This window comes from Octopus bimaculoides, chromosome 4 (assembly GCF_001194135.2).
Source record: "Octopus bimaculoides isolate UCB-OBI-ISO-001 chromosome 4, ASM119413v2, whole genome shotgun sequence".
Taxonomy (NCBI): domain Eukaryota; kingdom Metazoa; phylum Mollusca; class Cephalopoda; order Octopoda; family Octopodidae; genus Octopus; species Octopus bimaculoides.
In genome coordinates this window covers 59,664,417-59,691,807 of record NC_068984.1, presented here as the reverse complement: position 1 = coordinate 59,691,807, position 27,391 = coordinate 59,664,417, and the positions used below count along the sequence as shown (strand labels likewise).

Below are 27,391 nucleotides of genomic sequence, written 5' to 3'. Positions count from 1 at the left end.
TTCCATTGCGATTTGATGCCTCATCAGTTAGCAAACAACACTGGATTCTGAATCTCTTTCAAATCAAAACTTACTATTTAAAAAAGTAAGGGATACATTGAATAAAGTTGTCATAGACAGATAGGAGCACATTGATTGAATGCCTTTATCATCATCATCATCATCATTGTTTAACGTCCGCTTTCCATGCGAGCATGGGTTGGACGATTTGACTGAGGACTGGTGCAACCGGATGGCTACACCAGGCTCCAATCTAATTTGGCAGAGTTTCTACAGCTGGATGCCCTTCCTAACGCCAACCACTCAGAGAGTGCATTTGGTAAATAATAGCATCATTGGTTACATACCTGCTATGAGACAATTACTACATCACAGTATCTCTTATAGTTAGACTGATTGGGTAGTCTCTACAACTTGGTGTGAAATCAATACATTAATAAATTTATACTGATTTTAAAAAATTTCTACCTAATGTTGTTTGCATTCTCTATTGACATAAATTGGCAAAAGATGCACACACACACACACACACACGCACACACACACACACACACACACCTGGATACTCTTTCAAAAACATTACTACTAATAGTTTCACCCTTCCACAGCTTTCCATGTATTGACTTTACATTCACATTCTGTTGTTGCTTGTTAAAATAATGTTAAGTAATCCATTTCTCTTTCTGTTTAATTATTGGTTGTATGTCCATATCAGTTGCTAAGTCTGTTCTGGTATGATGCCTGTATGCATGTTTCAACATGCAAATTTAAATGTCTATGTTCATTTGTTTGCACATTCATTTGAAGTATTTACTGTGTGAATATATATCTTTACTGCTATAAATGATATGTTAGATTCTGTATTCCAATTCTCTTATATTGCTTTTATTTATCTTTGTCTCTGTCTATCCATCCTCACACATACACACTTACACACTCAGCTGGCTTCTGAATGGTTTCCATGTATGTAATTCTACTCACAAAGCTTTAGTAGGTGGTACTTCATAATAGGTCAAAGTACAAACTAGAGGATTGAGAAATGAATATAAGAAGACAACCACTCTTGCGCTCCCACACTGCCATGCTTTCACCTTTGATTATAGGTCCACTAGACCACATTGACTTGGGACTAAACAACAACAGTAACTGATATATTCTTATGAATTTTCGCACTGACTTTCTATCTGTTTTAGAATTAAGTCATATAAATCCAATTTGCCTTTCAGTTTATACTGATTATTAGTAGATTGTTTTTATCTTCTTAGCTGTAGAATCAAGTACAATTATGTCAATCTCTTATAATGAAGCTCTAATAAATAAGTCATTATACACCATCATGTGCATACAAGAATGAGAGAAACAACAATAATACTGATAACAATAATATAGCTAAGTCACTACTGATATGATTAAGTACTTTGAATGTATTGTAATTAATATAAAGCCTGAGTGATTTACAGAGGCTGTTATTGCTGGATTGCTGTGGTTGACCTCCTGTTCACCTGAGCAGCTGAATGGCCACGTAAGCTCATTGGAGCTGCCGTTGTAAGAAATCAATGCCTGTGTCTGTGTTTCTATATTGAAGACACAATACGCACACATGCACGTGCACACACAAGCCATACTTATAGTATTTCCATTTACCCCAATTTCACTCTCTTGTTATGTATACACACTCAACCCATGTCACATGCATGCACAAGTACACCAAGCAAACACTTCACCTTCCTCATAAACACCACACCACACATATGAACACATGCATACTCACATATGTGTACACACACACACACACACATACACTACATTCTCTCTCCTATTTACATTCCCTCATATTTAATGCTTCAGTAAAATAACTATATTATTTAGGTGTAGAATATTATTGATTTCTCAGTCTGGTACTAGCTCCTCATTTTTACCACACATAAATGTGATTTCTATATTGAAAGAAAGCTTGCTCATATAAAGCAGTAATATTTTCTTTGAAAACAGAATTCCAAATGTTCAGTAAATGTATTAAGCAGGACAGTTCAAAATGCAGCATCTTAATTCTATTTTTATAGTATCTGAGGCATACCTAAACTGTTTTGGTTCATTCAAGAACTGGGGTAGTGACTGAGAGATTAACTTGCTAGTCTATTTATCTAGGCAAAGATTAGGAGTTCAAACTCTGTGTGTGACTTCTATATTATATGGATTATGTGTTGTGTTGGAGTTTTTAAATTTCATTGTGATTGGATATTGACTTAGCATATCCATATTGACTTTGCATGTTTGTCTCTATATGTGTCTTCACATTGGTTCTGCTAGGGCAGTGACAATGTTTTTGTCTCCTTTAAACAGTCTCTCATTCAAAGGTTTGATGTACAAAAACATGGAATAAAGCACTCCTCCCATACACAACCTTCTAATTACAAAGGGAACTTATAGCAATCACTATATTTTAATCAAACACAAATCACAACTTACCTGTAACAGCTAGATTAATCTGCATACTGTGCACCTATCATCTGTATAATAAGTATTTATGCACAACACAGCATGTATTAGGAAGCCTAGGATAAATATAAAATAGTTGAAACTAAAGTTTTTAAGCCTTCACTGTGAAACTTTAAACAGGTGTAAATACATTTTGTTATTCTCTTTGCACACTGAAAATAAAATAAAGGAGATTGTCCTGGGATATTTCATGTTTTGCTGATTATTCATCTGAGGACCAGTTGACCCTCATTTATGCATGTGCACACACATAGATTATATAAAGACTGCTTAAATTACTGATTCTTCAGTTTCTTTAAAAAACAAAGAAATCTCAGCAACATTGAATTAGTTTGATAGATTAATTTTAATTTCTACAAGATCTGAAAATAGAACTATATGTTTTGTTCCAATCTATGTATATCTATCGGAGGTGCAATGGCCCAGTGGTTAGGGCAGCGGACTCGCGATCCTAGGATCGCGGTTTCGATTCCCAGACTGGGCGTTGTGAGTGTTCATTGAGTGAAAACACCTAAAAGCTCCACGAGGTTCTGGCAGGGGGTGGTGGTGAACCCTGCTGTACTCTTTCACCACAACTTTCTCTCACTCTTACTTCCTGTTTCTGTTGTGCCTGTAATTCAAAGGGTCAGCCTTGTCACACTGTGTCACGCTGAATATCCCCGAGAACTACGTTAAGGGTACACGTGTCTGTGGAGTGCTCAGCTATTTGCACGTTAATTTCACGAGCAGGCTGTTCCGTTGATCGGATCAACTGGAACCCTCGATGTCGTAAGCGACGGAGTGCCAACAATGTATATCTATCACCTTCAGAGTCATTAGAGCACTGGGCAGAATGTTTTGTGATATTTATTCCACTTTGCCTCTCAATCTTTTAGGGTCATAATAAAATGCCAATCCAAAGCAACAGATTGGTGGAACTAAGAAAACGAGGCTGGATACCTTGCAGTATTTGTTCTGGCTCTTTACATTCTGAGTTCAGATCCTGTCATGGCCTACTTGGATAGTAAACTTAATCTGTTGACTTGTTTAACATCATCACCTAGCATCCTGTGTACGTTTAATAGAGTCCACTTTATTGTAAGCATTTGAGCCAGGTTTCTGGTTTGGGAATACCTTTCTCCCTCCTCTCCCACCAGTCTTGGAAGCCCTGTGATGGGTCATGAGCACTACCTTCTTAAATATTTAAAGAAAATAAAAAAGCAATTAAAAAAGAAAAGAAACAGCTGTTTTGGTAAGGAGAAATCTTATGATGCTTTATTTTCTTTGATTTTGATTTTTATTTATTGCATTTTTTTATTTATTAATTTATTTATTCAATTGGTTGTTAAACTGTTAAAGTATGTACCAGCTTAAATTTAGTAAGTGGTCCACTGCTTATTAAACAGTTTTAGTATACTGTGGGAACAGTGTTCACCAATAGAGTCTGTGAGAGTGGGGAAAGAAAAGTGAAAGAAAGAGAGAGAATGATATAGTATTTCTGGAATTAGTTTTTTTCTGTCGAGATGACTAAGCAAAACTCTCTAATTGGGAAGTTTGTGTGTGTGTGTGTACAGATTGCTTTAACTCATATATGATTCAAACCATTATAGTATGTAATTTTTATTTTCTAATTAATTTCTTTTTCTCTTTTCTTTTCTTTTTTTCTTTCTTTTTTTGTATTCCTTCCCTGAATTAAATATGCTAATACTTACTACACTACAATAATAACTACAATAATATAGTTCTGGCATCTTTTATCTTTTACTTGTTTCAGTCATTGGTCTACAGCTATATCGGGTTATTGCTTTCAAGGGTTTAGTCAAACAAATCAACTCCAGTACTTTTTTTTTTTCAAACCTGCTACTTATTCTTCAGGTTTCTTTTTACTGAACTTCTAAGTTGCAGGGTTGTAAACAAACCAACGCCGTTTGTCAAACAGTGGAGGTGGGTTCAAACACAAGCATGAAGGCATATGTGTGTGCACGCACGCACACACACACACACACACACACACACACACACACACACACACACACACACACACACACACAGAGGATGGCTTTTTTTTAAAGATTTTGTTTACCAAATATGCTCACAAGATTTTGGTTGGTTTGGGGCTATAGTAGAAGGCACTTGCCAAAGTGCCATACAGTGAGACTGAACCCAGAACTCATTCAGAACCAAGCTAACTTAACCCTTTTGTTACCAACACCTGGCTGAAACCAGCTCTGGCTCTGAGTACAAATGTCTTGTTTCCGTAAGTTTTGAATTAAAATCTTCCACCAAACCTTAATCACAATTTATGTTCTTAACACCAGCTGAATGGTAACTAAGTTATTTTACTAAATTCTTTGTTATATTTAAAGTAATTGAAAGAAACACAGAGCATCTCAAAATAAATACAGTAACGAAAGGGTTAACCCACTGAAGCTGTGAGATAGAAATAGAATATGTATAAAAAAAACTCAAGTATAGCCCCAATTTCATTTTATTTAGTGACTGAAGATACAGTTTTTAATAAAGAATGCCAAGGCATTTGTCTCTATTATAGTATAAAAACACTATAGTGCAGTAGTAATGAACTCAATCAACCATGGTCAAGCATAATGAGAACCAATAACATTCTGGCCATGACTAACCAATCTTAATTTTTGATAATGCATCTGGGACTATATTATCCTTCATATGTTCCCTTTTTTAAGATAGCATGTGTGATTTGAAGGAAACTCGGCTGCTATTTTAAGCACATCTTGTTATCACATAGGAGCTCAGTAATTAATTTGTACTACTCTAGTACTGCCACTTCTAAGTCTTTACATTTTGAGTTCAAATCCTGCCAAGGTACTTTATTGACTTTTCATCCTTTCAAGGTCAATAAAGTACAAGTTATGGTTGGAGTTGATGGTATTAACTAAACTCTTCTCCTTAAAACTGCTAGCCTTGAGCCTAAGTCTGAAACCATTATAGTATTGTCACAGTTTAGGAACTTGGAAAGGTTCCCTTGTTTTCTTTTTCTTTTGCTGTTTTATATCTGTTTTTTTTTTTCCTTTTTTTGTATGGGTAGGAATTACTTTTGTAAAGTTGCACATTTTGTATATTGTTTGAGCAATTTATTCTACAGTTGTGTGTCCTTTCTGCTAACAAGTAGTAAAGGAACACATTTGCTAACCTAGGTACACTGAAACAAACAGATATCATGCCTAGATATCAGTAAATGCAGACTTAATTTCTAAAAATTCATTGTCTCCCACCATTTTCTAGAAATTCACCCATAGCCCACTGGTGGGTGATATCGCCCACTTTAGGAAGCTATGCTGTAGAGTGTGCCAATTCATTCTGCTTCTCTCTGGAATTCAGCAGCCCTGTAGCTAAAATAACAGTAACAACAACATTTTAATATTATAGCAAACTGGGAAATATTGTGATTTCTTACAACACTGAAAAACAAACATCAGACCAACAACACTGGCTTTCTTTCAAACTTTAACGTGATAGTCTTTATACTGACAAACTTATTGTTTGACTCAAAGCTACTACATAATTTCATACAAAGAGGAAAGGTAAACATAAGCATAGTCTAATTGTATGAATTCAGGAATTAAGTAGGATTCCAAAGATATGCACTCTTTAACCAAAATCTTCTCACCATTTTGCTACTCTTAGAACTAGTAACATAAGAGATATTTGCAAACAGTCAAGCATAGAGCAGCTACATCTACAATAGGTTGCTCTACATTACAGTTATCCCTTTTGCCATCCCAGGAAACTATAAACATCATATTCAGGAATTTCATTGCTTAGGATAAAACTGATTCCTTAGGTTTTCAGAGATAGGTTTTCTGTAGTTGGCAGTGTTTCAATTTTAATTTTTTGTACATCTTACTGACAGCTGTGGAATAAAAAAAAAAAAGTTTGTTAAAATATAAAACAGAAACAAAAACCCCTTTACCCTGTTTCCTTCATATCACAGTCAGTAATAATTTTAAGTAGAACTCAAAAAACATGCACCCTGACAATCTCAAACTTATCTATTCATTTTATTTTTAACTAAAATATTAAAAAAAAAAAGTGTGTGATATTTTCCTTCAAGCATCTTAAGCAACTTAACATATACAGTTAGCTTTCTACTGTTTTGAATTCTTGCTTATATGAATCATTCATAAAACTTGAAACGCAAGTAAAATATTCTTTTTGTTTTTTGTCTGCTTGTCTGTTTTAAAAAGCCTTACATTAGTAACAAATTGACCTGTTTTTAACCAGATTCTAATCCCTGTTTAATTCTCCTCAATTTTATCTCTTAAGTAAATAAACTAATATACAACTCATAGCTATTTATTGTTTAATACCTAAAAGCAAAACAAGCCCTCGTTCTCTCACTTTGTCCTCCATCTATCCACCTACAAAAGAAAATTAAAATCCTTTGGTTCTCTTACATTATGCTATTTAACCTATTTCGCTATTCATCTTCCATCAAAATACTTTTTCCAAAATAACAACTTAATATAATTTAGGTCTTACAATATCAATTTCTTTCTTTGTTTCCATAGTTCAGAAAGAAACCTTATCACATAAATAGAAGGAAGTAAAGCATTTATTTAACTGTAACTAAGATCAGTGTATTATTATTATTATTATTATTATTATTATCATTATTAAGGTGGCAAGTTGAGCACTGGGGCTAATGCAATCGACTTAGCCCACCCCTCCCCCCAAATTGCTGGCCTTGTTATCATGCTGAGAAAAATTGCTTAGTGGCATTCCGTCAACTTTGCCTTTCATCCTTTCAGAGTCAATAAAAAATATAAGTACTATTTAAACATTGGAGTTGATGTAATCAACTAGTCCTCTCACCTAAAATTTTGGGCCATGTATCTATAGTAGAAAGAATTATCATCATTGTTATTAAGGTGGCAAACTGTCAGAATCGTTACCATGCCAGAAAAAAATCCTTAGCAGCATTTCTTCCAGAATTATGTCCTGAGTTAAAATTCCTCCAAGGTTCATTTTGCCTTTCATTCTTTCAGGGTCAATAAAATAAATACCAGTAGAACACTGGGGTCAATGCAGGCTTTGTGCCAAAATTTGAAACCATTATTATTATTATTATTATTATTATTGCATAGAATTCCAGCATTTAAAGTATATAAAAAATGTTTATAATCCTATTTCTCAAAGAAATTAATTCCTCTTTCTAATAAAATTCTTTCTAAACTGTTGATATATATATAATCTTTACAAGTTTTTTTTTTTGCTTCTCTTCCATTCTCTCTCTTTTGCTTTCTTTTACCATTCCCCTCTTTTTTGGAATTCTACCCAAACCATACTTGCTAAAGTGGAAAGAAAACTAAGTTAGCTGCAGTTCTACACCGTATCTAGTCAATAACTTTGGCATAGTTAATCTAAACATTACTTCAAGCTCTATAGCTACCAAAGTTTGTGGCAGACATCATAGATGAAGCAGTAGTCTCTCAGGTAGCTGGGGGCCATCATATGGTTTCAATTTTCACTTAAAGCTATTTTACTTTACTAAAAGTACTAATGCTCTTAGATGTCACAATACTATATTTCCTGCCCCTAAACATTTAAGGTCTTGTGACAAAAAAAGAAGAAAAATTGGTACCAAATATTTCACATTTCTCTGTGAGTCTAAAGTATTCATATTTATGTTCTACTAAAATTGAGATAATTGTATTTTCCTCGTCTGTGGCTGTGATTAATCCATTCAGTATTCAAATTACATTTTTTAAATATAAGAGAATGTAAAAAATTATTTTTACAATGTTGTGTGTATGTATGTGTGACATATGTTGTGTATATGTGTGTGTGTGTGTGTGTGTGTGTAGATATATAAAACATGATGTTCTTTGCTTTACTTAATACATGGCCCAGTTCCTGCAGTTGGGTACAGGCTTGCAATTCTTCAATTAAGAGGCTGGCATTTTGCCCAGTCTGTCATTACGATTCTTAAGATTGGTTACAAAGAACACTGAAAGAACAATATATTTAAAGCAAGTTCTTCCTATAACTAATCCTTATACCTAAGGAACTGTAACTTCAACTTTAGATACTAATTTCTCACATCAGTATACACAAAAATCATGAATTTCTTGGATGTTGTTGCATATAAGATGGATCCAGCTATCGGCTACCACCATGAAGACCACTGTACTACCTTCCCTGGGCTTGAGAAAGTGTTAGCAGCAGATACTTCAGCCTTGTCAGGTAGAAACTGGAGAAGGGACAATGGCCAAGTAGTAGTAAATAACAGAAGTGATGTGTTTGTTCATTGTCCCCCAACCTTTCATGTATCAATGGCATTCCTCTAAGCCCATTTCAGAGAGAGACTGGCCACCTTGATTGCAATGTTGCTTCAGTTCAGTGACCACTTCATTGGCTGGCATGAACATGCCTCTCTAGTTGCTGAGTTGCAACCTGCCATTTTATTCTGTTACTACTTTGATTTCTATGGTGTTCAATATCATAATGTGTCATTGACCCATATGCTGACATAGCCTTCTTGTATCATTGTTTAAACACCATTCTGTGCAACGCCTCTAGCTTCCACATCAATGACTCAAGAACTGAGACATGCAGGAGCAGTGGGAGAGATGAGTACCTTTAGACTCCCATATACAGCCATCTACAAATTGTTGAAAATCTTTCACAATCTACAATGAATTTTACAGTTATTATGGAACCTGATGATATTTAGAGAATTTGCTAATGTAAATGTTATACAAATACAAGCATAAAAGAGATTAAGTTAAAATTGTCATCTTTTATCTCTAGTAATAATAACTCATCTCAGAAATATAGTGATGTAAAAGATAAGTTTGTATATTTTGCTGTACTTAACTATTTTAGTTTTAGTTTTGTTATTTACTTGATTAATGACATAACTTAGGAAAAGATAAGGATGTTGCAGCTATCACCAATGAGGATTACATGTGTAGGAGCTATTTTCTAAATAATCTCATCAATTGAATTAAACTAATCTCTTTGCTGCAATATAAATTATCTTGTGAGATTTTACATACAAAAATACACTAGTCTACATTGTCATTTTCCCAACAGAAGATATTCATTATTTTCCTTTATTATTTTATTATTAAACATTTTTAAGTATTTGGTTTTTGTAAAAACCTGAGACATCTTGGCTGTTTCTTTTATGTGAACAGTTGTATTGTAGAAGAGAATTTTGTTATTGATTTTCTAGCTATATTTACAATCTGTACTATTTAGTTAAGTTGAATGGTAATAGATGTCTGTAAGAATAAATTAACCCATCACAGTGGTGCAGCATATGATAATTAATGTCATATGCAGCTCCTCGTTTGATTGGTTGATTCTAGGTTACACAATATGCTTCATTCTTTTATCTTACACTCTTTAACATACCTCTCATTGTTTCCCATTTGTGTCAGCACTTATTACTCTGTTCTCTGGTTAAGAGATAATAATGAACAAACAGAATGTATGAAATCTGTTTGCTATTAAGACTAAGCCATTAATGTTCCTTAAGCTTGTTATTTATTATTTCACCTGAAGACAATCCCATTTAAAGTAGTACGCCGCCTTCATTACCACCACTAACAACAACACTTAAAATTTCTTGAATGGTGTTCCACTGGGATTTGATGCACCCCATAGAATTCTTTACTGTATGCTGGATTATGCAAATTTCTCCTCTGCTGGATGAAGATATACTATATTTGGGAAAATAACACTGTGGGTGGCTCCTCAATGTTTAACCATTTACCTACATACCATAGAACTGTCAATCAGGTCTGACCTGAAGCTACATAACAAAAACAACAATAGTTTCAGAATGTTTAAAACTGTATATTTTACCTCATTCTTTTTGGCTTCATAAAATTCAAGTAGTTATTTCAATAAACTGTTTCTCCTTCTAAAATCTTATTAAATTACAGATATTTTGGTTTTAGTTTCTTAATCTTTTTTTTTTTTAATATCTTTTAAGTTGTTTTCTCAAAGTAATTTCAGTAAATTTAGTGCATACAATTTTCTTTTTCCTTTGAGGTTTTTACATTAAATCATATTAAAAGTAGCTTCACTCAGATATTATGAGTCAAATTCAGCTTGACTCATAATATTGTGAATTTTATGATTATAGATGCAAAAAAGAAGAGAAGAAAAAGCACGTGTGCACACACACACACACACACACACACACACACACACACACACACACACACCCTCAGAGTTTCCCTTCAAAACATGCATACTGACATACAGGTATACATTTACAGGTATGTGCAAATGCAGGTATATGTCAGCTGTTTCACTTATTGCAACTACAGCTCACTATTGATGTGCTGTGTTTTCTGCCTGTCTCCTCTACTACAAACGACTACTATGGTTTTGCTTCCTCTAAACTAACAAATTGCAAACCACCCCAGGCCAAACCTACTTGAAGTATTTGCTTGCCCTTGTCCCTTCTGTACTTCCTACCTTCAAATCCTATGCTAAATGCTCTTCCTCATTGCTTCCCCCTAGAATTCCCCACCCAGAACTCACCCTCTGTCCTTTTCCCTACATTCAGTGACATAAAGAAGCACAAGCTAAACATAAGCAGCATTATCTTCACCAGTCTGGAAGAGCCCACTTGAGTTATGGCTTTCTTTCTTTACTTGTACTAAATGGTTATAAAAAATATTGACAGAATATTTTTGATATCTATGTGTGTGTGTGCATATGTTTATATGTCTGTGTTTGTCACCCCCCCCCCCACATCGCTTGACAACCGATGTTGGTGTGTTTACATCCCCGTAATTTTGCGTTCAACAAAAGAGACCAATAGAATAAGTACTAAGATAACAAAGAATAACCCCTGGGGTCAATTTGCTCGACTAAAGGCAGTGTTCCAACATGGCTGTAGTCAAATGACTGAAACAAGTAAAAGAGTAACAGTATAATATTAATTCAATACCAAGATTTAATCTTTTTTGTCAAAAACAATATTTCATTTCATTTGTTTAACCATAGAGGAATATGGTTGTGCCTGTAGTTTTTGAAGAACCTTGTCAAGTGGAAGGTTGTGAGATTTTGTTGTAGAATGACTAAGTTCTGTGCAAACTGAATTTACAATTCTGTATCATTTCCCAATTAAAAGTGCTTGAACTCATTCCAAAATGCCAGACATGCGCAACACAACAAATCTCTGGTCTCAGGCCTACACAAGGAATTTGTTTATACCTAGTGTCAATATTCATTGCAATGAATTGGCAGAAAGGATATCACAATCAGGGGCAAACTGCCACCCACAGGAGTTTCTGAATGGTTCACCTAACAAAAAATGACCTTGAATTATTTTAGTAGTGTAGCCTGCTTCTCGAAACATTTTGCTCATGCATAAAATAGTGCATCAGATAAAACGCTTTGTAGTATTTATGTCCCTTCTATAAACATTGTTTTTTCAAGCCAACAAAGGAGCTTCTCTGTGGTCAGTCGACCTGCTACAAATAAGCCAAATTTCCCTCCATTTGTACCCTTTTGTTTTAAAAAGTGACCTATTGGAAAATATGGTTCTAGATACATTGTGTTTCAACAAAAGATGGGATGGTCATGTCTAGAACACTTTTAATCATGTCTCTTTCATCTGAGACCCAGGGTTTAACAACAACATACTTCAAGTTTAAAGAAACCCATATTTAATTTAATTTAATTTAATTTAATCTTAAATAAGTTACAACTTGCTGTTCAACAAGTTATTAACCTCTAAAGACATTCTCTTTATTATTTCTTTGCCTCCTTCATACTAAAAAGCTGAATAGATCTGGTTTTGTATTTCTTTTATCTATTGAAGTATTTTCGTGGGGACACAACAGTTCACCACTCTAAAAACTAATTGAATATATGAATCGCAACAGATAAATCTGTTTAATTATGTCTTGTCATTCTCTTTAGTTAAACTGTTTGCCACACAAGTGTTTCATTCCTTATCAATTTAATTACCACTTTAGCCACCAATGTGTTCTAAGTTATTCACAGTTGAAAGCTTTTTAAGCCCAATTCATCTGATAGCATTTAAATAATGATTTAGATAAGCGAGAAAAGTGAAGGATAGTGGGTGACTTGTTATCAAATGTTTGTGAACAAAATTTAAATGGTTTTTTTTCCGTCTTTTGAGGAGTCATCAACAATAAATTTTCTCTAATTTCATTACAAATCATTTTTTTCAATATTTTTCATTTGTTCCCCACTCCCCCACTCACTCATTCACTCTTTCTCATGCTTGACTCATACTTTTCATCCACCACACAGGAAGTTTTTTTATTATATATTTCCTTTTTATGTTTTCTTATATATTTACTTTTTGATTTCAATATTTTCCTTTGCATGGTGTTTCTGAATGAATTCATCAACACATTTCATATCTTTCAATATTATTTGGTTTCACCTCTGGACTCAAGTCTTTGTACATCTTCAAAACACAGTGTAGTGTTGGTGGTTCCTCTTTGAAATTGCAGCCTAATGTTTCTTGCTCTATCACTGCCCTGTGATGATTCATTAAACCTATTCCCATACTGATTTTTACTGTGGAATGTTATCTCTTTCAATTCATTGTATTCCCTCCTTGCTAGTTATTTGTTCCTTCTTTGCTGCTTGCTCTCCCTTCCCATGCTAATTCCCCACCATTCTTGCTGTTTTCAGTTTCACTTGTAATGCTATGTTTTCCACAAGGGAAAAGACATCAGTCTGTGCAGTTTTTCTGTTTCACTACAACACATTAATGCAATGAAACACAAAGTTGAGCATAATTCATCTTTAAAAAAAAATATCTCAGAAGTATGAAATAGACTAAATATATAGAAAATATATGGGAAAATTTTAAATATTAAACCATATTAGATGACTGGTTGAGATAGTCTGATTGTTAAAATAATACATTACTATCATATTTTATATGAGAGGAAAAATAATCTCAAGACATGTGAAAAACTGCATACTAGTAGAATTCATGAAAAACTCCAACCAGTGCAGGAGACTGTTTATATATTTGATCTGCTTAATGCAGTGGCCAAGACCCTTTCAACAAACACTCTTTACTATCATTGATATGTGGGCCATACGCACCAGGATAACATTCCCAAAAATATTGCCAACAGCTGAAACAAATACTGAAATTCAACTCAGAGAAACATATGCAGATATTTTACACATGCAGGCCTTCATCTCAAGCTAGGCACAATAAATACCCATTCCTTATTACCGAATACTCAGTTGGAATTCTAAAAAACTAAAGCCAATAAAAGACCACACACACACGCACGCACGCATGCACGCACACAAACACACACACACACACACACACACACACACACACACACACACCTACCTACCTCTTTTAGTCAGAATACCTGTGGTTTTATGTATTCACTCCATTATAGCTCATTTCTTTTCTTTTTACTTTGTGTATTGTTTAAGAAACAAACATGTATATGTGTGTATGTGTTACACAAATGGTATAAATGGTGGAGAGACTGAGATTTGTAGCTTACAGTGGATAAGCATTTGAATTTACGAAGAACCAGAAAAAGTATTTAGTATATGTAGGGTTTTTCATTTATTTGAGGATGAGGGTTCCTCTCTGTTGCTTCTCTCTGAGTTTCTCATCTCCATTTTTAAAAAAATGAAAAACCAGATGAGATGGTCCACAAACTTTATTGGACACTGGAAAAGTTATGTAATTTAATATAAGCGCTTAGTAAAGTACTCTGGAATTACTTTTGTATTATCTCAATAAGAACCCTTTCAGTTGTATGTGTATGTATGTATGCTGGCATCGACCACGTTCAGATGGTCCTTTTTATGTGTCACCAGCACGGGGAGCCAGTCAGGCGGCACTGGCAATGACCCATGCATGAATACTGCTTATTGCGTGCTATTAGCACAGGAGCCAGTCAGGTGGCACTGGCATTGGCCACAACTACAATTTCCATTTTGATTTGATTGAGATTCTGATTTTGATTTTTGATTTTACTTGACTCAATAGGTCTCTTCAAATTTACTAGTTTTGTTATCTTTTTATGTTCCAGTTGCTTTATATTCAAACTCTCATGGCTTATTGCTATTTATAATAAAGTTTTCTTTTTCCACACCAGCTGCAGAAGCGAGTTCTAGAGACCTCTAGATGTCTTGGAAGGTTACCATAAGGTATATATACTCATCTTTTTCTGTGTATATTTGTGTATATGTGTATATTTGAAATTCATTCTTTCCACATATTTAGTTCACATAAATATAGTCATTAACTTCAACTCATTTCTAATTAGTTTTGGAGCAATTTCAGTGAATAAATGCTTTCATTAAATAAATTTAGATGTACCTCAAACTTCATGTGTTTAACAACATAAACCACTTCTAGGTACTTTAAGTAAATGTATAATTATGCTTTGTTTAGTAATTGAAACTATAAAATGTTTTATATTATAAAAGCATATGATTTTGTTTGTATGCAATGAAATATAACATCAATACAAAAATATGCCATATCACAACCATGTCATATTCTACTGTGACCTCCCCACTGAATTTTTTTAACTCTGTTGTTGCATTTTAATAAGACTATCAAACTATTTTAGAAAGTAGTGTTTTGACAATGTTATGTTTTAATGCTTTTAACTGTGTGTGTGTTTTATATATATATGGTGATTGCAATCGCTGTTGTGCTGTTTAGGTGTGTTAAAGACAGTTACATTTCCATTCATGGCATATTTGCCAACACTCTAATATTACATGGAAGAAAATATCAAACAGATATTTATTATTAAAAAGATCAGTCAGATTAAATATTTTATATTTACTTTCATTTTTGTTGCTTGTATCCATTTATCTCTGCTATTGATCAAATATATCGACACTTTGAGCTTAGCAAAATACATTAAGTTTATGTGTTTTGGGAGAATTCATTGAGTGGATGGGTTGCAGTGGTAGTTGAGGGGAGCTGTCATACTTTAGAAAATCGACCATTCTGTTATATGAGAGATGTCATAAAATGCTGGTTTAGTAATGCAGTTTCAATGGAACACTCACATATAATATTCTTCAGATCTTATGTTCTGCTTTGTTCTTTGTTCTCCATCAGTCCCAACTTCTCTCCACTGCATTGTTCAAGCAAATTAAATAGGATGAGCCAATGAATGAGCCTCAACTTTTCAATTTGCTAGAAATAGCAGTCAAATTTCCATTAACTCTCACCTTACTATTTCAAATGAAAAGACACATTAAACAATGTAGTTTTGTAATTATTCAAAAAGAAGGATTGATCATGGCTGTAGTGACTTTGATCATGTATCTGCTCCACCAGGACTGCCTATATCAAAACAGTTAGTAGGAAGGTTATAGATATACTATTGCCTACTGTCTATCTATAACCTATTCATGGTATAAATTAAATAGAATAATAAAACCGGTAACAAAATGTGACTAGCAGTTGTTGCTTTAGAAAGTTTTAGAAAAACATTTGACTAATTTATAACAGAAAAAAAATAAAGCTATAAAAATGTAATTGGTTTGTGTAATTATTATTATTTTCAATAAAAGAGCCTTGAATTAACAGAATTGATATAATGACATACAAAATGATTTGCATATGTATTTCATAACTTTCAATTTCCAGAGTTCAGTTGTTGCTAAGAGGTACTTTGGTTTCATATTTCAAGGTTTACATAATAAGTGCCAATTATGTACATCTATCCACACATTTGAGTCTTTGTGCCAATATTAAAAATTGTTCTTGTCACTGCCATTATTGTTGATAAGGAAGGGCAATCAGTTTTTCTCTGTTTAGTGACTATGGCAAAAGAAGTGGTGTGGTGAACTCATTAGAAAGGGTCAAAGACAGGCATCTTCCTCTCTGGTCAAGTTCATGTGGCTAGAGATATTGCTATAATGCTGATATTGTTGTCAGTTGATTATTCAAAACTGAGTATTCCTACTCACTTTGTAGTACCTTGAAGATTCACTCTGACACCTCATCACCAATTTCTTTAGCAAGAAACTTGCTTGCTCTGGCCCTTTTCTCTTAGATTGTATCCTTCTCTTCTCTTTATAACCTCTCTAGTGTTGATGATACAAAAAAGGCACCCACTACACACTGTAAAGTGATTGGCATTAGGAAGGATATCCAGCTGTAGAAAGTATGCCAAAAAGACTCTGGAATAGGACACAATCCTTTGGCCCATCAATTTCCATCAAACTGTCCAACTTGTGACAGCATTGAACTTGGAAGTTAAATGATGATAATGAATAATTATGTACTAATTAACCATAGTAAGACAGGCTGGTCATGGCCAGTATGACTTGACTCTTGAGTCTGATCAAAGCTGACTTGAGATTAAACAATAAAAACAACTACCACCTTAAATTTAAGTAAGGTATTAGCCCGAAACAAAACTCCTGCCTGCATGTGTGCTGTAGAATACCATTATTTCACATCCACTTTCCATGATGGCATGGGTTGGATGGCACACAATAGGGTTTAGTTAATCCTGCAAAGATTCTTGCTTTATTCAAAATTGTTTATTAAATTAACGCTGTTGCTATTATTGATTTTCTTGGGAATGCTATTGCTTCCTGTTGTAATAAAAAAAAGTTTCTGATATAATCCTTTAAATAATTTAAAAGAGACATATATTGCGATAAGCCATACATTGTTTCATGCCAGAAGATACAAGGAAGTTCCCTATAGGAGTATGTGGTATGTATGACTTGTAGAAATGTAATAGTTCTTTAACTGTAACACCAGGCTGACTAATGTCATGTAAGTGAATTTGGTAGATGGAAACTTATTGTGCATATGTGTGTATGTTTGTCTGTGCACTCCCCACTACTTGACAACTGGTGTTGGTTTGTTTACATCCCCATAACAGAGGTTTATCAATAGTGACTGATAGAATAAGTACCAGACTTTAAAAAATAAGTACTGGGTGTAATTTGTTTGACTTAAAACCTTTCAAGGCAGTGCTCCAGTATGGCCTCAGTCTAATGACTGAAACAAGTAAAATATATAAAAGATATTTAATTTGTATATGAATTGTATAATTACATTTTCATTCCTAACAAATTGAAACAATAGCCTTATAAATTTTCTGATTCTGAATCAATACAAATTAATGCTTTTCATTATTGAATACACATTAATTCTGTTATTTTGAAAACTAACCCTATTTAAATATGAAACCAATCAATTATCCAGTCGTATCTAATTTCAACTATAATAACATTACAGCCTTGATCAAAACACTATGAGAAGCCATCCGTTGGTTATAGGCTTTTGGTTGGAGCTTTGATCGACAAGTACAAAGATACAAGCATTCTTTCATGTAGACATGTATTTGAGAGAAGTGAAAGCACCTATCTCTTACTCTGATACATTGTTCAGTGCTAAAAGTGATGAATACAATCATTGATAAGATATTCTATAATCTATTTTTGGTTTTTATAACATACTAAAGTTCTTGATGAGAGAGTGTGTTTGAATTAGTTTGTTCATGGTTGGATAGCAACTTGCAGATTGTGTGTGTATGTTGGTTTGTTGCTGAATTTCACATTGTTCTTATGTCTACCTTTTTAATCTGTTGTTGTGTCTGCCTGACCGCCTTTCTCTGCTTGTATTATGTATACATACACACGTACAGACTGATGTAATTAGTTTTAATTTATGAATAATGTTTGTCTATATTTTTAAATCAGAATTTATGAACTTCCTTTCCAAAACAAATGTGTGTATGTTGTATCTCACAATATATGTAATCTACAGTCATTATGCAGTGTCTATTTTTTAATTATCTCACTAAGAAGATTGGATTACTGCTGTTTATTTGTATTGTTGTGGTTTTCTTGTTTTTTTAACTCTTCATATTGACCTATAAAATATCATGTAGCCAAACTAACCAAAAGAGTGAAGTACATAGTCTGACCAGACAGCCAAAACAATAGTGTTTGCCAACAAGAAAACAATGACTAATGTTTGGATGTCTTTCAGTTTTGTATTTCAATTCAGTCTTTACTCTAAATGCTTCACTAATTGTTTGCTTATCTCCTTACATAACACATAAGTACATCAAATACATGATTTCATTAGTTGCTTTTGTTGTCATTAGAGTTTAAAAGCCAGGTCAGCTCTAATTAAACAAATCTATGATCAAAAGTGTTTCCTCTCTTTCCTTTCCTTATTTATCTATGACTACATAGTATAAGGTGCTATTTCTAGCGAGGCAATCAACCATGTAGATAGGGTTCATTATTACATTGGTTTATTGTTTGGTCAAATCAGTGTATCCAAAACTGAGTTAAATCAAAAGTTTTTGATGTTAACTGAGATTTTTTTCTTATTGAATTCTTAATTCTGTTCACTCAACATGAAACATTGAATAACAAAAAGGAAAAAAAAAATGGTAAGATGTTCCATGCATTATTATCCTTCAAGTTAATGGGGATTATCCACTTAACATAGATTACATAACATCCTTTAATTACTTAGCTTGTGTATTTTAGATTTATCTGTTGGTTTAAATTAATTATCTATCAACATAATTGGGTAACATGATAGCTGACACAATATTCAATTTAGCTAGAAACACTCATGATAAAGCAAGCTGAGCTATTTGAGCAGGAGTTCAAGGCCATTTTCTTCACAATTTGTTCTGTGCTGTAAGTGACATAAATTAATTTTATTTTGGTATATTTCAAAAGTGGTAACTGGTTCGTTAGAGAAGAAAGCAAGTACATTGACTCACAATGATCTGGAGTATCAATGATATATGGTTGAACCAGGATTGTTGATGAAAGATTTTGAGGAGCATCCTTAATCATAGCTTAGATTCATGTGCATGTTACTTCACTCACTGCACACACACATGGCAAAGAACCCCTAACAATAAATAAATGAATAAAAACAGGATAAGTTCATGATTGAAATTATTAGTTTGATGCTTCGAGAAATGGGAAAAATTGTTATAATGTTGATTATCATAAGGATAATAAATGTCCAACTATCATAGTTAAAAGTTATGGCCAGTCATAGAGGGACCATTGGTTTCACACCTTTAACCCTTTCATTACTGTATTTATTTTGAGATGCTCTGTATTTCTTTCAAGTTACCTACACTGTCAAGTGCTTTAGCCCTTTCATTACCAACCTGGCTGAAACCGGCTCTGGTTCTGAGTACAAATGTCTTGTTTTCATAAGTTTTGAATTAAAATCTTCCACCAAACCTTAGTCACAGTTTATGTTCCTAACACTGTATATTTAAAGTAATTGAAAGAAACACAGAGCATCTCAAAATAAATACAGTAATGAGGACTGTATTAAGTATTGGGATTGATGTAACTGATGAAAACCTTCTGAAGTTGGTGCACTATCATGGTTACAGTCAAATGACTGAAACCAGTCTCCAAAAAAAAAAAAAAAGATATATAGATACACACTGAGAGATACATACTATTTCAACATGTAATTCTCTGTTCAGAAAACAGTCTTCTAAATAGATTATTTTGATATTATGCTGAAGTTTATTTCATTCTATCTTTGCCACTTGTTCTATTTAATCGCTGTGTTCCATTTATCTTTTCCTTTTCCCTTTCTCTATTCCTTATTGATTTAACAATCCAACAAACATTTCCATTCACTCTTCAACTATTTGTTATTCTCCACTCTTTGTATTGACCTGTAATAATTGCTAATTCGAAACACTGCAGTAGATTTTGCTAAAATCAATATAGTATTTGTATACAGTCTGTCAATTCTCTTCTCTCTTTTTGTGTCTCTGTTTTTCTCATTATTATTAAATATAGCCTAATTGCAACCAATTTATAAACATTCAAGAGAAAGAGACCAAATGATAGTTTTTTTCTTTGTTTTTTTTTTTCTTAATTTTTATCATCACATTGAAATAAATATCAGTTAATAAATGCAGTCATGTAGTAATTAATCTATTGCTCTCTTTAACTATTTTGTTTAACTGAATATTTGCAAAATGATTTCATATTAGTTAATTCCATTTCATCAACTTTTATGTATTACATAGACCTGAAATCACAAATTTAATTCAGTAATTTTTTTTTTAGTTCATATTTAATAAAAGTAAAATAAAGCAAATTGAGCTTTTGTTTGAAATACCTGATAAGAATAAAATGTTTTCATAAATGAAATGAAAAAAAGAATAGATTAAAAACATTGTTTAAAAATTGATATTTAAATTCAAAGTTTCAATTTTTAAAAATGATTTTTTAAAAATTTTATTGCTTAAAATTGATTTTCATTTTAAGTTTGAATCACAATTTCAGATTTCATCTTTCTTGATTTTAGTTCTTGAATACCTTTTCACTTCCATTGAATTGAAATTTCGATCCATTGTATTATCTTGTGTTCATTTTAAGCATTAAAAACAATATCTAGAACATTTAACTGTACTAGCCATTATGCAGTGTAGCTGTAAAAGTTATATAACATGTTGCAAATATTTCCCATTTTCAACTTCACGGGGTCAAACTTTCTTGGTAGTTTTGCAATAGAGTTTGTAATGTATCTGACTTCAGTGCTCTAATTTCTTGTTGAATATAATTCTCCAGTCTCTGGAGTGTTTGGGGTTTGTTTACATCAGCTCTTTCTTTAAGATAACTCTTAAGGGGGAAAAACATGTGAGCAGTCAAATTTGATGGCTGAAGAAGTCAGTTTTAAAATGGAAAGTGAATTTTGCACTATTGTATGAATAAGTAAACAGTGGGATCCAAGGAAACTATTGATGTTCTACATTTACAATTAATAGTTATAAACAGTATAAAATGGAATAAATTGGTTTGCTGTGATGAAGAATAAAAGTTTAAATTTTTAAGTAGAATCCTTTTTCAAATGAACGGTACCACTTGAAACATTAGACTAGTCCTCTTAAACACAACAAAACAATTTATTCTCCTTTTTAACATTTTTTTATTACATTTATTTTACTGCTTATAGCTGTGTATTCAAAAAGAGTGAGTAGATAATGCATTTAGCTTAGCTTAACTGTGTTGTAAAAGCATTGATGGCCACACTAACAAAGTGCCATAAACTAGTTGAAAAGACTTGAGTTTATATCCTAGTACTATTGTGTCTGTGACCAAGACAGTTAATTCTTAAATGGTGCAATTTACCTAACTCTAAATATGCACTCTTGGATGGTAATAAGTCTTTGATGTTAGCAGTGGCACCACTGTAAAAATTGATAAGTGCTTCACTGGTTTATGTTGAGCTCAACCCCTTCAGTGGATGTGACCAGAAAAGATGAGTTATTTTTGTTTAGCCCCAGGCTAGTCCTGATTGAACAGACTTAAGATCAAAGCAACTGCAGCCTTGACTATTCAGCTTTTTGACCCTAGTATATTATACATAGGTCTACAGTGAATAGTTGTATTACAGATGCTATTTGAAGGAAAATTGGCTCCGTTTTGTTGCAGGTTGAGTAACTGTGTAGAAGCTCCCACAGTGTTATTCTATTAGTCTTTCCTGTAAGTTAAGAGAGTTGAGAGTTTGTCATCATAAAATGTCAAGTAAGTGACTTGATCATCTAACAACAGACTGATCACTGCAAGCTGATGGAACACTTGTTAATTATAGAGTGCTGCTCCTCATTTTATAGTAATTTCCCCTTTGGTTGAGTTGAGCCATTGATAGTTAAATGTATTGGACATGGATTCAATGCAGTGATGGCACAGTACAATGTTGAGATACAAGCCTAACTGAACTTTCAGCAGATTGTCTGATATCTTTATGATTTGGCCTCCTATGATCCTGGATCATAAAAGAAGTTTAAGAATTAAAATATCAATAAACTTGAGCACTATGAAAAATCTCATTCTTAATTACTGAAATTATCAATGAAAGCAACATTAGAGAGAAATGAAAAAAAAATTGGGGATTTTCCAATAATTACATATGTTGTTCAAACACAAATCTATTTTGTAGTAAATATTACAACACAATAGATTGTGGTAGTATCCATTGTCAGCCCTGATTTGCACAGATTCCATAATCCACTTAGTTGAAGACCATACTGCTGACTCCTGATGTGCAGTGGTTTATGGTGTAAGATTCAGTATAAAGATCTTGGACTTACTACATTATCTTTTTCATTGTCCATTCTGTTCCTATATACTTGATATGGTGATTATAGACTCAAGTTAACAAAATTCAAATTCTGAAATAGTTGTTCAATTAAACAGTGCTTCTGATGTTTAACAACAAGTTGTAGCACCTACCCACGGTTAACAGTCTTTTCTCATGAATTTAACATACAAAGGAACTAGTTTCCTTAAAGTAGAAATATTTCACATACACAGAGAATGTAAATTTATTTTTGTGAATTGTTATCTATAATCAGAACCCAGCGAATTCAGTGCACTATTATTAAGATAGTGCATCATTGTGGACATAGCATGACCAAATGGTTCAGAAATTCACTTCACAATTAAGATGTCTTGGGTTCAATACTTCTGTATAGAATTTTGGGTGAGTGTCTTTTAACATGGCCTGGGCCAACCAAAGTCTTGAGAGCGAAATTGGGTGAGGGATACTATGCGGAAGCCTATCAGATGGATTGTACTTGTAATTCAATAGTACAACTTTGTAACATAAATTGCACTGTACCTAAGAATTATGTTAAGGGTACATATAGCAGTGAGTTACTCAACCACTGACACACTAAACTAATGAACAATTAATTCAGTCAAGCAAACAAGTGTATACTCATCATTGAAAATGGCAGAGACTCATATACTTATATTTTGTAGTACTTCATCATATCTTATTAAGATATCTCAATTAATAGATTATTATTATTATTATTATTATTATTATTACTACTACTACTACTACTTCAAAGCTAGTTTGAACTATGGCTATGATTAATTCTGCCTTTCATCTTCCTGTAGATTATAATATGTGTTAATTAGAGGTTTTAAAGATAAAGTAGCTGACTAAATCTGGCACTTTCATAACTATTTCTGATATTTTATTGTGTCCCTGGGCAGGACACTAAATTTTGCATAATGCATCACCTTCAGGTTTGTGAAATAGGTACAAGATTTACAAGGAATATTACTTACAGTAATAGTATACTGTTGTACTCACTGTTGTCCTATGTGCTGTATAGGGTATAGTAGTTCGTATGCTGCAGTAGAATACTGCTGTCTTGTGTAAAAGGATATTTATTTTCTCATTCTCCGATCTGTTTAATGCTATAGAATTCAAGAGCTATGCACCACACTAATGAGCCCCTGTGGTTTTGTGAAAATATTTATCTTTATAGTTATAGATACATCTAGAATAAGTATGTTGAATACCCTTATGTTGTATTATAAAAACTTATAGTTGAAGTGTTTTCTTAGTTTTGCAGTGAATGTTGCACTAAAATTGTCTCACTGGAACCAAAAAAATCTATGAGAAACCATTAACTAGGAGTGATATACTTAATCCAAAGGACTGCAAATATAGAATATCAAATGTGTCTGTTTGAGTATGTTTGCATACTTACATACACACCTATATTGTAAATATGTTGTATGCATTGAGATGGCTGATTATAAGAACAGTGAAGTAAAAATCTATCAATGAAAGCAATATTAATGGAAATAAAAAAGTTAGAGATTGTTCAATAATTACATACTTTGCTTAAGTACAAATCTATTTTCATAGTAGACAGATAGTTATTGATGTGTTTTCCTAGTCAACCTTGAATGCACAGGCCTATGGCATATAGGTTTCAGTTGTGCAATCCACAGATTCAGTAGTCCATCTAGTTGAGGACCACACTACCAGCTCTAATATGCAATGGTTTGTTGAATGAGACTCAGTGTAGTGATATGAAAATGTTATATCATCTCCACTGACCAGTCTGTTCTGTAGACCCAGTATGTTGATTATAGGTTTGAGTCCTACAGTGAGAACATTCTGTAATGTTTCCTTAGGCCCATAGTAGGACTGAAAACCAATACTGCAAGTTAATGAAGCACCTTTTAATTATATACTGCTTCTGTTTTTGTTTTTCTTTTTGTAGCTGTGAGCTGTTACTACCCAAGATTACAAAGGAGTCTCTTCACAGTTATTCACTCTTCTAAAATTAGCTGCCAAATATCTTCCCACTTCTCTGCCATGTTAAGAAAGGAAGCAAAACATATTGACAAATTCAGTTTAAGTAGAGAGGCTATAATTGATTGAATTTGTCTTATATATCATTTATATCAGTAATTTAACCAGTTCTGAAAATATTAGAAGACAGAATATGATAAACATAGAATATCTAAATTCCTGTACCACTATTTTCACATTCAAGCCAATAAAAGAATTTCTGAGAGTTCAACCATTTCTCCCTTCTATCACACTCTAGCATCTAAAAAAACAACAAAAGCATATTAGATTCTTAGGTGTTATGTTTGAAAAATAAAACTACTGGATGGTCACACTTGAGTGTCTTTAATCATAGGCCTTTTTAATTGGGCCTCGCCTTTGACTAAAGCACCACAACGACATATATGACACAATAAAATTCTGATGATTGATTGACTAAGAGGAAGCCTCTATGTTGTTGCTTGATATGCTAAAACAGCAGCTGAACCCCCTTCATCACACCATACTATCATGAAATAGACTGAAACAGACATGGCTTAAACACCGTTGATCATAGGTCTGCTTGATCAAAAAGTAAATATGCAGGCATAAGTATCAAATCGTGAACCAAAGAAGTAACACGAAATGTATATGTCTTTACCGAGAGCATCAGTATACTTTAAAATACCAATATTATATGTTAATGACACATGCTTTACTTGTAGAAAAGAAATGATCATAATGAAATTAAAACTCAAGAATTCCAACAGCTTCCTGTTCAACCATCTTCAAACCCACCAACCACTTCAAACAATTTTTTTAGTTTCTAATTTCTCACAGGTGGAAAAGATTCATGTCTTGATTTTTTTGGTACATATGTGTGTGGAAGGGGCATTATTGTTTTTCCTTCTAGTAGTAGTAGTAGTTGTTCTGTGCTGTCTTTGTGATAAGATGAAGTGGGAAAAAACAAGAAATTACTCATCAATTATAATTATAGTAATCTTTTCAACTATAGGCATAAGGCCTGAAATTTAATGGGAGAGAACTAGTCAATTACATTTCCTACTTATTTTTGATAGATTGGTAGAATTGTTGAAGTATCAAACAAAATACCTTTCAGTATTTAACTATGACCCTTTATGTTCTAAGTTCAAATCACTTTGAAGTCAACTTTGCCTGACATTTTCTCAGGTTGATAAATAAAGTACCAATCAAGTGCAACAGTCAGTATAACTGATTTATCTCTTCCTCTCCTAATCCAAATTTTCTGGTCCTGAGTCTATATAAGAAATTATTATCATTGATTTTCTGTCTACCTCTCCTGTATCTTCTACTTCCCTTAAAAAAAAAAAACTTAGCAATATAAATATATAAATAGTAAATAAATATATCTTACATATTCAGTTTAACTTAGAGAAGATAAAGTGTTAATATTTATTATGTAGGTAAGGCAGTGAGCTGGCAGAATCATTAGCATGCCAAGCAAAATGCTTAGTGGCATTTCATCCGTCTTTATGTTCTGAGTTCAAATTCTGTCAAGGTCAACTTTGCTTTCATCCTTTCAGGATTTTAGGGTCAATAAAACAAGTACCAGGGTTGGTGAAATAAGTAATCGACTTACCCCTCACCCTAAATTGCCGGCATTGTGCCAAAATTTGAAATCAGTATTTATTATGTAAGTTAAGGTTATATTCTGGATGCCATACATATACAAGAAAAAAATTCTTAATTGAAATTTCCGTTTTAGTCTGAGTAATAAAACAAAAACCCTAGTAGCAATTGTGAGTGACTCACAGGAGAAAAAGGGGAGATAATTTCAAGAAGAGTTATAGGCACAGGCATGGCTGTGTAGTTGAGAAGTTTGCTTTGAAACCACATCGCTTCGAGTTCAGTCTCACTCTATGGCACCTTGGGAAAGTGTCTTCTTCTATAGCGCTGGTCTAACCAATATCCTGAGCATGAATTTGGAGGACAGAAACTGTGCAGAAGCCATTTGCATGTGTTTGTGTGTGTATTGTTTGTGTTTCACTGGTGTTGTTTTGTTTACATTCCTGTAACTTAGCAGTCAACAAAAGGAAACCAATAGAATAAGTATTAGATTTTGAAAATATGTACTGAGGTCGATTTACTCGACTAAATCTTTCAAGGCAATGCTACAGCATGGCCACAATCCAATAACTGAAACAAATAAAAGAATAAAAGGATTAACTTTTTAATGGTTGTCACTAGGTTTTTCTTTACTTTCTCCAGCTTGGAGGTAAATTTCAATACAGAATTTTTAGTGTACTGTCGTAATGTAATTTGTTAAGTACAATAAATAAAATAACCAAACAACAGTAAAAACAATGTAACAAACTAACAAATCTCTTACGAACCAACAATCAATATTCCTTGCGAACTAACCAACCAACACCTTCCGACTTCACTGCGAACTAACACAAGCTTCACTTGACTATGAACTCTGAACTTCTGAGCTCACTTGGATTGTTACTATTTATACTTTACTCGGACCAATCTATCTCTCACAAAGGGGTGTCATAACTCTCATCACATCTCCCCTTTTGAGATTTCAACTACTGTGAGAAAGTGGAATTTTTCCTTTTCCTTTTTTCTTCCAACATCTCTCCCTCTTTTGTAGCTGTTGTATCATAATTGTTACCCGACTTTTAAGGTAGTATTGCTTGTTGCACACACCACTTTTTCTTTTTGTTATACTAAGCACTCTTGTTAGCATTCTTGTTGGGTTTTTTTCTTTTCTTTTTTTGAAAATTTAATATCTTTTTTGTTTAGGTATTACTTCCAGAT

General features: G+C 33.2%; 1 protein-coding gene across 3 annotated transcripts in view; it reads left to right on the top strand.

Annotated features, from left to right (window-relative positions):
- Positions 1-27,391, top strand: part of LOC106883440 (adenomatous polyposis coli homolog) — a 188,253-nt gene that overhangs the window by 110,874 nt on the left and 49,988 nt on the right. For all 3 annotated transcript variants that reach the window (XM_052967125.1, XM_052967124.1, XM_014934452.2), the window contains one exon: positions 14,604-14,655. The gene's annotated coding sequence lies outside the window, so the exon portion shown is untranslated. The remainder of the gene's footprint in view (positions 1-14,603; positions 14,656-27,391) is intronic.